Genomic DNA, 13,339 nt, shown 5'->3' on the forward strand with positions numbered 1-13,339 from the left:
GAGGCTCCCGCGGACCTCGTACAAAAACTGGCGCAGGTCCACAATCAATGGTTCCTTGTCCGCAAAACACATTGCGTTGAATTTCAGAGAAAATGAACCTGACAATGCAGCCTCATCTGAGTGGCTTTCCCTCCCTAACGTCAGTGATTGTCACAGTTGGGAAAATGTGACATTTGGCGCTCAGATTACTCCTGGATAAATCCAATCACAAAACCCACAGATGTCTCGGGTGAATAACTTAATAAATCAATACTTCTAATCTTTCTGCATCAGATGCCTATCTGTCAGGGGAACCTGTTAAATGTGATCCAATATTAAAGGCACACTGAGAGTTGTCACATTTTGAAGTTTCTGGACAGAAATAATGACTGATTGAATCAGTACTTTCCCAGTATAAGAGTAATCCCAGTGGAAACGCAAGTCAATGTGGACTTGGGTGAATACTTATCCCCGGTATAAATAAAGCAGTGACTACTATTATGTTCATGCAGTGGATGCACTCATTAATACCCGCAGAGTAAATGAGGGTAAATTATTTATTTCATTTTTAACTTTATTTAGAAAGAAAAATCTATCTATAAAAAGGGGGATATTGAGTTCGAACGAAAGAGGGTTAACCGAGAAAGAGACAGTGTAACTGATAACGTTATTCACCTTTCATGGAGAGAGAAAGAGAGTGAGAAAAACACACACAGCCCGGGATGGAATGTGTTTGGAGGGAGCCAGCTGTGTTTAGTCCACCACTAACAGTGTTTGGTCCACAGCTGACGTCATCTCAAGGCGACCAGCCATTTGCAACACTGGGAAAACCCCCCAATTTGCCAATGATTGAAGCTGCCTCTGATCTGAGTTTACTCCGTGATATAAGACTAGAAGCAACAACATATTTTAAACAGTGTCGCTGTTTACTGTCCATTCAGGAACCACATGTTCCCTGCGTGTTCTACTGATGATAATGGACATGCTGCCCCGTGAGTCTGAGCTCAAATCCTCAGTGTGTGTTCAATGGGTTATATTCACTCACAGATTTCTCACACAGTCTATATGTTGTTACAGGAACCAATGGCCAAACTTCAGTTTCCCAGGAGCCGCCTGAATTAACGGTTCAGGAAGTACAGACGGTAATTTTGAACTGCAGTTATAAAGCTAAGTACGTTGACCAAACTCTATTCTGGTACATCCTGTATCCCGGAGAAGCTCCGAGATATTTATTGAAAAGTTACGGCCAGGGGAAGGGGGATAAGTCTCCTGATTTTTCGGACCAGTTTTCTGCTAATTTGGACAGAGACAAGAAAACAGCTCCATTAAATATCACCGGGGTCCGTGTCTCTGTCTCTGCCGTGTATCTGTAAGTGTGCGCTGAACCGCAGTTACAGAGACGCAGTTAGTCCGTACAAAAACCAGCAAAGGCATTCTCACCTCCTCTCACTGAATCCGATCTCTGAGCTGGATTGTGAACAGTTAATAGAAACAAAATCATCTCATTAAAACCAATTAAACCGAATGATCAGGTTCTTTGTGCTGAATGTCTGTCAGTGTATGTAAAATCCCTCTTTATAGTAGTTTCTGTCGTTTACGAGCAACTCTGAATAGGAGACTCTGGTGCTGTAATGACCAACATGAAATAATTACAACATGAAATAAAACTCATCAGAGGCATATCTCAAAAATCATCTCAGTCAAAAACCATACATTCGCTTTAATGCACTCTATGTATCAAAGAGAGCGATGATTGTTCAGTCGTTTGATTTCTTGAAGGCAGTTGATAGATTTGTGGATATTCAGGGAAATAACGGATATGGAAGTAGTCACAGAGTCATAGAGGTTTACAGCATGGAAACAGACCCTTCTGCCCAACTTGTCCATGCTACCCTTTTCTAACCACTATGCAAGTCCCAATTGCCCGCGTTTGGCCCATATCCCAACAAAATATTTGTCTGAGCATGAAGACTTATCCCGCGGTTTCGATTTCCCATAGCACTTCTGGTGATTACAGCAGACTTTTAAAGAAAGACTTTCGGGCATGTGGGCTTTGCTGGCTCGGCCGCTATTTATTGCCCATCCCTAGTTGTCCTTCAGGAACTTTCTGACGCTCTTCTCAATTAGATTTTTGCATTCAGTCGATTTTCTTACCAAATGTTCCAGTGTCTAGAGTACACCAAACTTATTCTTCGAGATTATTAATAGAGATATTAATCATTGTTCATTGGATTCTAAGCATGTATTGAAATAAACTTTTGTACCTTTACTGTTAAGAATTCTGAGTTTTAATATGTGTCAAGTGTTCATTGTGTTAACATGAGTCACATTCTTCCGAACTCTTTCCAATGAAGTTTCTCTTCGATTCTCAGTTGATATTTTATTTCATTACTGTAACATTGAGAGATGTTTAATCAGGCTGTTGTGATTATGAGGATTTGCCTCAGCAGGCGGGCATCAGTTTACACTATTGACTGACATATCAAACCGAACAGCATTGGTTTCTTTGCCCCGAGTGTTCTTTGAAACATCAGAACAAGGGTACAACTAGTTCAAGGCTACCTGCAGCATTTTGAATTCTCAATGTTCGTGCCGATTTCCCGGTGATTCCAAATAAACAACAGCTAATTCTTCCCTCGCACAGTGAATGTAATAATCAGACAGAATCTGTGAACGATTTTAGATGGTGTTTGTGTGAATTGTGGTCTGGTTTGCGTTCACAGGAATGTATTGACGTGTTAGTTTATAACCCGCTGTTAGAAACAACACTCGACAGACAGCAGCTGTGACTCAGAAACCTGCGGCAGTTTTTGTACGAGGATTTCACTCGTTCTCATCACTGTGAGACTCTGTGCACAGTAATAGACCGCAGTGTCAGACAGCCGCAACTCCGAAATAGTCACTCGGTACAAATTGTCTGACTGCTGGACTGAATCAGAAATCCGGGTCTGAGCGAAATCCGCCTTTAATTCAAAACCGCCGTTCTTGTCTCTCCGGACTGCAAACTCGGGCTGTCTGCCTGGATATTGACGGTACCAAAATAAATAATAAGCACCGTCGTTAAAGGTGCAGTTTAAAGTGACATCTTCTCCCTCTGTCCGTGTGAGTGAGGATTCCCGCTGAGTAACAGAATCTCCATCGCTCAGATCTGAAACACACGGTTAAAGAAAGAAAAAACATTGTTTCAAAGTTCAATTGAACTAAGAGAGAAAATTCACTGACAGTGTAACATAAAAATATGTATTGAATGTATTGAATCATGCCACATTCTCTCCAACTGATCTATGTTCCCGTTTACAATCCCCTGGAGATTCCTCCCTCTCGCCTCTTCTCAATGCATCTGTCCCTTTCTTCCTCAGCTGTTTAGTTTAGTTTACCTTTAAATTAATCTTTGCTCCTCTCCTCAAGTGTTCATTGTGTTAATATGAGCCACATTCTACCCAACTCTTTCGAAAGCTGTTTCTCTCCGATTCCCAGTTAATCTCTTTGTTTCCTTGGAATCATGAGACATATATTTGGAATCCTTCCACAAGTGGAATCATCCTCTCCCCGTCCACCACACCAATCCTCTATTTAATTGTAAATAAATCAGTCAGGTTTTTTTCGTCAGTGGAGAAGTTAATCATAACCTTGCATTCTGATAGCTCTCATCTTCCAATCCTGGTACCATCTCTCGAAATCGCCGTTGCAGTGTGCTTTTCGAATCTATTTTCAAAAGATTAAAACCACTCGCAAGGATTCATTTGTGTTCTACGGCAGGTCCAATACCTGTATAACATGAATGTCCTGCTTTTCAACTTTATCCCTCCAGAAAATAATTCATTTTTAAAGTGTTAAACTCACCAACAATGAATGTCACCCAGATCAGAGAGAAAAAGGGGAGCCGCATTGCTGCTGCTCCTGGATTGCCGGGACCTGTGGCTCCGAAAACTGCAAAAGATCGAACAAGATAAAGTTGAGAGCATTGGCTGTGGCTGGTCTGACGTCACACCCTGCAGACCCTATGGTCGGAAGAGCGGAGATCACTGAATGGAGAATAAAGAGCTGATTGGATATCACAATCTACAAGTTAATTTATTCCTGACAGCGTCATCAGGTGATATCCAATAAGCTCCTGGGCGCTTTACTCTGGATTCATCCAATCAACTGAGAGCTCCTTTCTGCTAATTCATGACATCAGAGCGGGGAGCCGTGACGGGAACAGGAATTAAACACAATGTGGTCCCGTCAACAGTTTATGTCTTGGAGGTGTGGGAAGTGAAGGGAAACAGTTCGTACTGTGTTGCTATTAGTGCTGGGGGCTCCCATTAAAAGAACCATTACATCTGACCACAGTTAGTATAAAGTTTGATAGAAGGCAGCGAGATCGAACCGCTTTGATAATGTAAACAAATGTGGGCAATTCCACCTATGAGATGAATGAAATGGGGGCGGGTTTGCAGGTTTGAGCCGAATGTAAGGTTGCAGCAGCAGCTAGAATCAGACAAACTGTGAGGACCAGCTCAGCACAATATATTTTCAGCGTTCTTAATATCACAATCCGTCATCATACAGTTTAAAATTTAAGAAAATGCTCATTGGACTGAATGCCTCTATTTCAGATTCTATGTCTCTCATTGTTTGTCCAAATGAAATAACTGAATAATATTTCAAAGATGTAAAGGAGGAATTGTCTTGGGTTTGATTAAATTTGATTTGATTGGATTTATCGTTGTCACATATAGTGGCATACAGTGGAAGGTATTGTTTCTTGCATGCTACACAGACAAAGCTTACCGTACATACAGAACATAGGGGAGAAGGACAGGAGAGGGTGCAGGATTCAGTGTTACAATTAAAACCAGGGTGTAGAGAAATAAAAGCTTAATGTATGGTAGATCAATTTAAAAGTCCAATGGCAGCAGGGGAGAAGCTATTCTTGAGTAGGTTGGTACGTGACCTCAGAAATCTGTTTCTTTTTCCCAACGGAAGAAGGTGGAAGAGCGTATGTCCTGTGTGTGTGGGGTCCTTGATTATGCCGGTCGCTTTTCCGAGGCAGCGGGAAGTGTAGATAGAGTCAATGGATGGGAGGCTGGTTTGTGTGATGGACTGGGTTTCGTTCAGAACTCTTGGTAAAGAGCAGAGATGTGGAATTATTTCGATAGCCCATGCGAAGTCCTGGCACAGGCACAATGGGCCAACAGACTCCTCCTTGACTGTGCGGTGCACAGATCTCCGTCTGCAACTGAAGTGACTGAACAAATAACTGCTGTCGGTGCAGACCTGGCTCAATATCGCGGTGATTATATTAATTTGGATTAACCTTTCCCGCACAACAGTCAAGAGCTAAAGGTTAACAAAACGCATAGAACTAAAGAGCAGTAAAATATTAACAGGCTTCAGCCCGCCCGAGAAACCATTTTCCTGAGGAATGGATAGCACCATAGAGTCATAGAGTCATAGAGGTTTACAGCATGGAAACAGGCCCTTCGGCCCAATTTGTCCATGCCGCTCTTTTGTTTAAACCGCGAGGCTAGTCCCAATTGCGAGCATTTGGCCCATATCCCTCTAAAACCATCTTACTTATTCTACTGATCACTGATTTCTTTTAAAAAGCTGACTGTGGTCAATCTCAAATAAACAGCATGGCATGTGCATTACCCAGTGACTCGATTGCTTTTGTTGGACAGTCATGTTTGCGTTTCAATGCTGTGTATTTCAGAGATATTCAATTCAGAATGTGTTATCTTGATATTTAATGTTGAATAACTGGATATAACTGGTTGAAATTATTCTACGGAAGATGAGAAGGATGCATTTATGCTTTATCAGAAATCACTGCCCCCTTAGTCATTTGCCGGACGAACGCTTTTCAATTTTGAAATTCTAGAGAAGTTGAGATATAAGGTTGAAAGTAGCCATGATGTTGAGATGCTGGCGTTGGACTGGGGTGGGCACAGTAAGAAGAATCACAACACCAGGGTAAAGTCCAACATGTTTATTTGGTAGCACGAGCTTTCGGAGTGCTGCCCCTTCATCAGGTGAGTGGAGAGTTGGGTTCACAAACAGGGCAACCGTTTAATGTAACGCCTGTCTTCTTGTATTGAGGTACATGAACTCTCAGTCTAACCATTAGAACCTGCAGCAACAGAGCGGAGCTGAACAATGCAGAGAGACCGATCGTTAGTTCCAGAAATAGTAAATTGAGAATCAGGACATACAGATTAAATAAATTGATTGATATTAAATGTTGAATGAAGCTGTGCAGGTTAGGTGGACGGGCATGCTAAATTGCTCCTTGTGTTAGATGGATTAGATATGGGAAATGAGTCGTGTTACGGGGATAGGACAGGAGAAAAGGCCTGGTTACGATACTATGCCGTCGCTGCAGATTCGCTGGGCTGAATGGCCTTTTCAACATGTAGGCAATCTATAAACCTATGAAACAAATACTGAGTATATTTGGTTGAAATTATTCGCAGGAAGATAAGATTGAAGTATTAACGATTGCGCAGAAATCTTTGCTTCATTAGACATTTGCCACACGAAAGCTTTTTAATTTTAAAGTACAAATTAAATTGAGATATCAGGTTGAACGTAACGGATGTGTTTTTCTCTTCAGTGACATGGGCTCTCGATCTTACCATTCGAACTTGCAGCAACACAATGGAGTTGAGCGTTGTAGTCAGGCCAATTGGGAGAAAAGGGCAGTTGGTCACTTGTTTGTGGAGTCCAGTGATTGTCACGTTCGCCTCACACGCTGAAGGTCCCCAGTTTAAACCTGGGCCGAAACGTTAATTTATTTTTCTTGTGTAGGGTGAGGGAAATCTGTCTGATTTCAGTTTGTTGCTGAACATTATCCGAATCTCGATGTTGCAGCCATTTTATATTTGCTCTGGCCTCGGCCTCAAATTCTTTGTGTCAAATAAGAAATGCTGAATTTTTGCGACGCAATGACAGAAACGAAACGTTCCTATTTTGACACCGTGCACATATCAGCAAGCAGTCCAGTCTACTGCCCAATTTAATGGGTTTATAGGTGCAGACTAACATAGTTAATCACTATCTGAAACATGTCTAGAGTGAGTGAAGTCTGTATGATTTCAGTTTGGGGCTGAATATAATCGGAATCTCGATGTTACAGACATATTATCTTTGCTCTGACCTCGGCCTCAAATGCTTTCTCCAAAATCAGAAATGCTGAATTTTATGACACAAAGTTTACAAAATTGTGTAAATTCTCTCAGACATGTTGAATTTTGTCCAAAATGTATTTGAGTTTAGCATTTATTTAATGTCCTAATCTTATTAAATGAATTTTCTTTCATAGAATTTAACTTAAAATAGTCGGTTTCAGTTCATAAACAATTTCCTAACATTAACTTCTCCAGAGAAGCTTAAAAAGTGTTGGTCAGCATTTATCTGAATAAGTGTAAAGCTATTGAAGACATTTTTCATCGAAAGTAACATGGAAATTGTGAGCATGTTTTAAAAGTTTGCACCGAGCCAACCAGGAGTCGAACCTGGAATCTTCTGATCCGTAGTCAGACGCGTTACCCATTGCGCCACTTGCCCATATGTCAAGAAGTTGCAGTTGTTGCACATTGGCCCGATATTTCGAAAGTTTCAAGCAGAAACTTTGTCAAAACGTTTGCGTTTACTTGTGAGGAAATGGTCCATCATTGCGATTGTCTTTATTCATTTACAATCATCTCTAATTGCCCTTGAATTGAGTTGCTGAGTTAACCTGCCGTGTTGGAATTCAAACTGCTGTCCAAAGACTATAAGACGACCAAACCACGAACCATTCCCCTCAGAGAATCAACGCTCGAATATTACTTGAATGTAATACTTTACACGCATATAGCATTAGCTCTTACATATGCCTCAATATGCATTCAGAAAGAAAATGAAACTGAGGTGCTGAGAATCCACTGCACACTGAGCAGGAAAAGTCATGCTCCTATTTTGACTCAACACACACTTTCTCAGTTCGTGCAGTGGCTACAAGAACAGTTCAGAGGCTGGGAATCCTGCGGAGAGTAACTCACCTGACTCCCCAAAATCTGTCCACAAGGCACAAATCGGGAATGTAAGTGAATGCACCCCACTTGCATGGTTGGTACAGGAACTCACCAAATACACCTTAGGCAGCACTTTCCAAACCCAAGACCGTTACCAGGAGGAAGATTCCCTCCAAGCCGACCACAATGTTGACTTGGAAATGTATCGCTGAACCTTCTCCGTCATTGGGAAAAGGTCATGGAATAACCGCTCCCCCCGCCACTAACAGCACTATGGATGTCCTAGACCAATAGACTGCAGCAGTTCAAGAAGGCAGCTCACCGCCACCTTCTCAAGGAAATTAGTGATGGGTAATAAATGCCGGCCGAGCCAGAGACACCCGCATCTCGTCAATGAATAAACAGAAACATCCAGCCAACTGCCTGAACTGCCTGAACGGGCAATCATGGGGTCCCGTGAACAGGTGAATGATGATAAAATGAATGTCCCCTTCCAAGTCAACCCTTTTGAAGGCTGCTTTTCGAGCGAGCGTGTTGTGTTGATGGATTCCCTGCAGTTTGTGCTCAGATTCTCAAACCAAGCCCCATGTGAACCAATCTGTCTGTAACGGGAAGAAATGAACAAAACCTGCGAATAGGGCAATAGGAAACAACATCACAGAGCTCGTGCAGGATTTGAACTCATCATTTCGTGCACATTTGATCTCAAATACCAACATCAGGAATCATACCCCTGGAACAAAGAGTCTGCACTTGGGGTACTTTCACCAAATTGTTCATTTTATTCCTATTAATAATTCCATCTTTCATAAGGTTGTATTAATAATTTGTTATGAATAGAATCTTGTCATCGCCCTAACCAGCAAAGTCTCATAACAACTAAAATGTGCGTGTGTGTGTATATATATATATGTATATATATATACTGGTTATCAGCAAAGCATGTCATTAAGTCCAATAGGTTAAGCACAGATAGAATTAAAACCTCTCTCCACAATCTGGTATCACATTATAGGACAGGTATGGTATAGGTGTGATGCAGTACAAATCTCCCTCCACATTATCCAATCACTCATTCCCAGATTCAGTGCCGCATGCGTTAGAAACAAACGGTAACCCTGACCAACGTGAGATCTCCCGATCCTGGGGAAAGTACATCGAGATGGGGAGTCATACTAACTGAAGGTAAAAGTAAGAGAGTGAGGGAGGGTCGGCCCTTGGCTGCGTGGGGCGGTGCACATGGTGAGTAATAGAGATTCGAGCAGAAAGGAACTTTAATTTTCAACTGTAACTACTCAGAGAAGTTCTTCTGAACACGCATGCAGGCCGTTCATTCTTCTCTCCTTGAAGTTGATATGATATGCAAGCAAATCAAATCTCGGAGCTGAAATCCAGGACTTTAGAATGAAAAGATCTCAGCTTCAGGAATGTAGGAACATACAAAGGACCAGACCAGAATCCTCAGGACATGCTGATATCATCCACAGCCTGTAGAAGGACATGATGAGATGGAAGTGGACAGAATCGTCAGGGCATGAAGGTTTGAATGTCATTGGTAGACCCCTGGGGTGATATCTTGTGAATTCAGGGGGATAGCAACAGCAGAAATGAAGCAGGCAGAGAGAATCCCTGGGGTGATGCTCAGTTAGTTCAGGGGATAGACTCAGAGGAATGGAGCCGGGACAGAGGTTCCCTGGGGTGATGTTCAGTGAGTTCAGGGGATGGAGTCAGAGAGAAAGGAGCCGGGAAAGAGGATCCCTGGGGTGATGTTCAGTGAGTTCAGGGGGATGGAGTCAGAGGGAATGGAACAGGGACAGAGGATCCCTGGGGTGATGCTCAGTGAGTTCAGGGGATGGAGTCAGAGAGAAAGGAGCCGGGACAGAGGATCCCTGGGGTGATGCTCAGTTAGTTCAGGGGATAGACTCAGAGGAATGGAGCCGAGAGACAGGATCCCTGGGGTGATGTTCAGTAATTTCGGGGGATGGAGTCAGAGGGAATGGTGTCTATTGCGGATAATGCATCATCGAAATGGAATCAATGGGACAATGTTAATTGACACAAAAAGGACAGTGTGAAGCAGACAGTCACTGTGTGTTCACCAGAAAACGGAGCGTGTGCGTTTCCAACAGAACATGGGGGCAAAATATCTATTTGCGTGCTAAGAGAAAATGAGAAGCGGGAGTCTCTGTATCAGATTAAACCGCATTCTCTGGGAGCAGTTCCAATAATCTGTTTATCTGTTGTTTCAGATTGACCCCAGTATCTGGGAATTCTGCGTGTTTTCCCCTAGTATATCTCATCGGCCCCAATTGCTGACAATCATTGGAAATGTGTACGAATTGCATGTTTTTTGCAGAAAACATCCCAGTCTCTCGTGGTTAATACCCAACTGTTCTCACCGAGTTTTATATCTGGCCGGTTGGAGTTTATCATAAAAAGGCAGCAGTAAAGCTGTCATTACACGGATGGGCCGCTAGATGGCGGAGTGACTCTTTCACTGAAGAGTCTTGAGTTGAAACACATCCCAGACAGTCTGGGGAAAAATCCCAGTCTGGGAAAAGGGGGAAACCGTGTAATAGGGAAAATAGAGCGGTGTCGATAGGCTTTGGAGAATAACTCAAAGTCTGACTTAGTTTTTTTTTCACTCTAGATTTATTTAAAAAAAACAGAGAACATGTAACAGAAACGTTTGTTTTAAAGTTGATAAAGCGAATAAGCTTCACATTGAAAATAGAAAACACCTGTTCCGAGCTGTCCAAAATATGTACACATACAACAGACACAAGAAAGATTAAACAGGAGCTAAACATATCGGGAAATGAACAATTGTGAATAAGGAACGGGAAAAATCATTGAGTTATACTTGAAATTTAAACTACAGGGAAACTATTAATTACAGTTTACATCACAACAAAAAATACCTCATACGTTTCATATTGAGAACTGAAATACCGGCCAGTATTGTCTCAGTTAGAGATTCAGAATGATAAACCGAGGGAATTTTACTGTTAGATTCACCGAGAGCAGATATTGTATTTGAGCCATACAGAGATCATAATAATCAGTTGAGGGAAATCTACAGCGTCCAAAATTCAACCCGTCACTTGATCTGTAAAAGAGAGATACAATAATGAAGCAGATATTTATGATGCGGGGCATTAATGTTAGAGTTTTAAATCAATAAAACGTTCAGAGATTTTTCAAATCCCTTCTATCAGTTTGAAATGTGGATTAATTGAATCATCTCACCTTCACCAGAGTGACAGCAGTGCTGTAAAAAATGCTCAGGAAGAACAGGACGATGAATGTGGAAGCGGTTGTCCAGATGTTGCTGTTGTCATCCTCATTGTTTTCAATCCAAATACGGTCTGTGGAATCTATGGGTGTCACAGCCGAGGAAATATAATTAGATTGTTTTATTTATCCAGCATAACTAAATATTACTTTGTATATTCCCATTTCTCCTTCCTAAGCTATTAATTCATTATCTAATTGAAGTTTCATATATATCTACTATTGAGTTCGTGACACTCAGTAACCGATCTCTGTAACTATTTTCATACATGTTCTTTCTTACATTCCTCGTACAGACTGTATGGGAAAACATGGCAACTTTTCTTCAGTATCAGTCCATTTTCCAAAAATTTCATGCTACCTATTATTGGAGAATATAATAATGTGTTTCGAGGGAGATTTGTGATCTGTTTATTTGTAAACTTTAAATGTTGCTATTTAAGAAGTCGAATGTGAGTTTCCATCTCGTTTGTTTATCTGTTATGGAAACACTTGTTATATTATTAACTTAAATCGGTTCCTCATTGAGAATATTGTTCAGTGTGTTTGTTGAGTTATTTTCTTATTGGAACAATTGTTGGAGAAAATGTCTTTTAAAAAGTAACTTGAATTATACTTCCATCAAAAACCTCACTTTTGTGTTTGAGTTTGTTTGTGTTCGCATGCGCATTTCGCTTTGCACTATTACTTGTTTGCGTTCATGTACGTGTTAATGTGTGACCCTATGCCATTATGTTACTTTGTAAAATCATGTGTCTGCATCTGTGTGTACATTATGTTTCTCTGTCAATGTTTACATACGAGTGATTCATTGTGTTCAAGTCGCTCTTTATTTAGTAATGTCTATATGAAAACATGTTTATGCGTTCGTGCCTGTTAATAAATGTGCTAATATGCTTTTGCTCTTCCAACTATCTGTTAGTGCAGTAGTGTTTGTATCTGTGTGTGTGTGTGTGTGTGCGTTAATGTGTTTTTGTACTTTGTTAGATCTTTATAAACATGATTTGATATATATTCATGTTCTCATTTGTATTAATGTGTGTGTTTGTGTTCTCTTGTTTATTGGCATGTTAATGTTTGCGTCTACATGTGCGTCTTTGAATATTTTGCCGTCTGTTGATCTAAGTATTTGTGTGATCATGTGTACTCTGTTAACGTGCGTCTGTGTGTCTATATTTGTGTGTGAGCATATGCATCTTTGAATCCATATTCTTTAATTAAGCTTCTTTTGCATTCCATGTCCTTGGGTGATTATACTCTTCTGCATTTTGTATGTTTGTGTTTGCGTCTGCTTGCTTGCGTGTGCCTGCATCTGCGTTTGTGTGCATTTCTGTCTGCGTATTTATGGAGCCATGTTTTTTCTGTGTTTTTGTGTGTGTTTGTGTCTGTGTACAATTGTGCGTTTGTTTTCAGAAGTGTGTATTTAATGTGCATTTCGAGGATTCTATGATTTCAGTGTTTGTTTGTGTGTATACATGCGCATTTGCGTAAGTAATGTATGTGTGCGAACCGATGTGCGAATGTCTTTCCATGTCAGGGCTTGTGTGTGTCTGTGTGCATTGTGCACGCTTGTAAATATGTGTCGATTTGCATGTGTTTTTCGTGTGTGCATGTGTGTGTCTTTGTGTGCGTGTGATTCTGTGCCTATGTATGTTTCTATGTGTATTTCTCCGTTTATGTGAGTGCTTTTATGTGTGCACAAAAGTGTGTATCTTTGTGTCGGTGCATCTGTTTGTGTGTGTTTGCGTGTCTGACTGTCTGCCTTTATGCTTCTGTGAATGTGTGTGATTGTGTGTACATGAGTTTGCACTTGTGTGAAATTGTGCGTTTATTGGCATATTTACATGGATATATATGTTTATTTTTGTACTTGTTTGTATAGGCTTATGCATCTGCGTATTTCTTTGTTTGAGTATTCGTGCGTATGCCTATATTTGTGTGTGTACATATTTGTGCGTGTTAGTATGCTTGCTTTTGTGAAGGCCCATACGTTTACTTGTGTCTGTTTGTGTGTGTAATTTTTGTGCATGTTTGTGTTTTTCTTTGTGTATATTTCTTTGCCT

The 13,339-nt window shown here is 41.0% G+C and overlaps 1 non-coding gene across 1 annotated transcript; it reads right to left on the reverse strand.

Annotated features, from left to right (window-relative positions):
• Window positions 1-7,460: 7,460 nt before the first annotated feature.
• trnar-acg (transfer RNA arginine (anticodon ACG)) lies at window positions 7,461-7,533 on the reverse strand. Its single transcript has one exon. It is a non-coding gene; the product is annotated as a tRNA-Arg (tRNA).
• Window positions 7,534-13,339: the final 5,806 nt, after the last annotated feature.

Source organism: Mustelus asterias, chromosome 30, assembly GCF_964213995.1.
Source record: "Mustelus asterias chromosome 30, sMusAst1.hap1.1, whole genome shotgun sequence".
Taxonomy (NCBI): domain Eukaryota; kingdom Metazoa; phylum Chordata; class Chondrichthyes; order Carcharhiniformes; family Triakidae; genus Mustelus; species Mustelus asterias.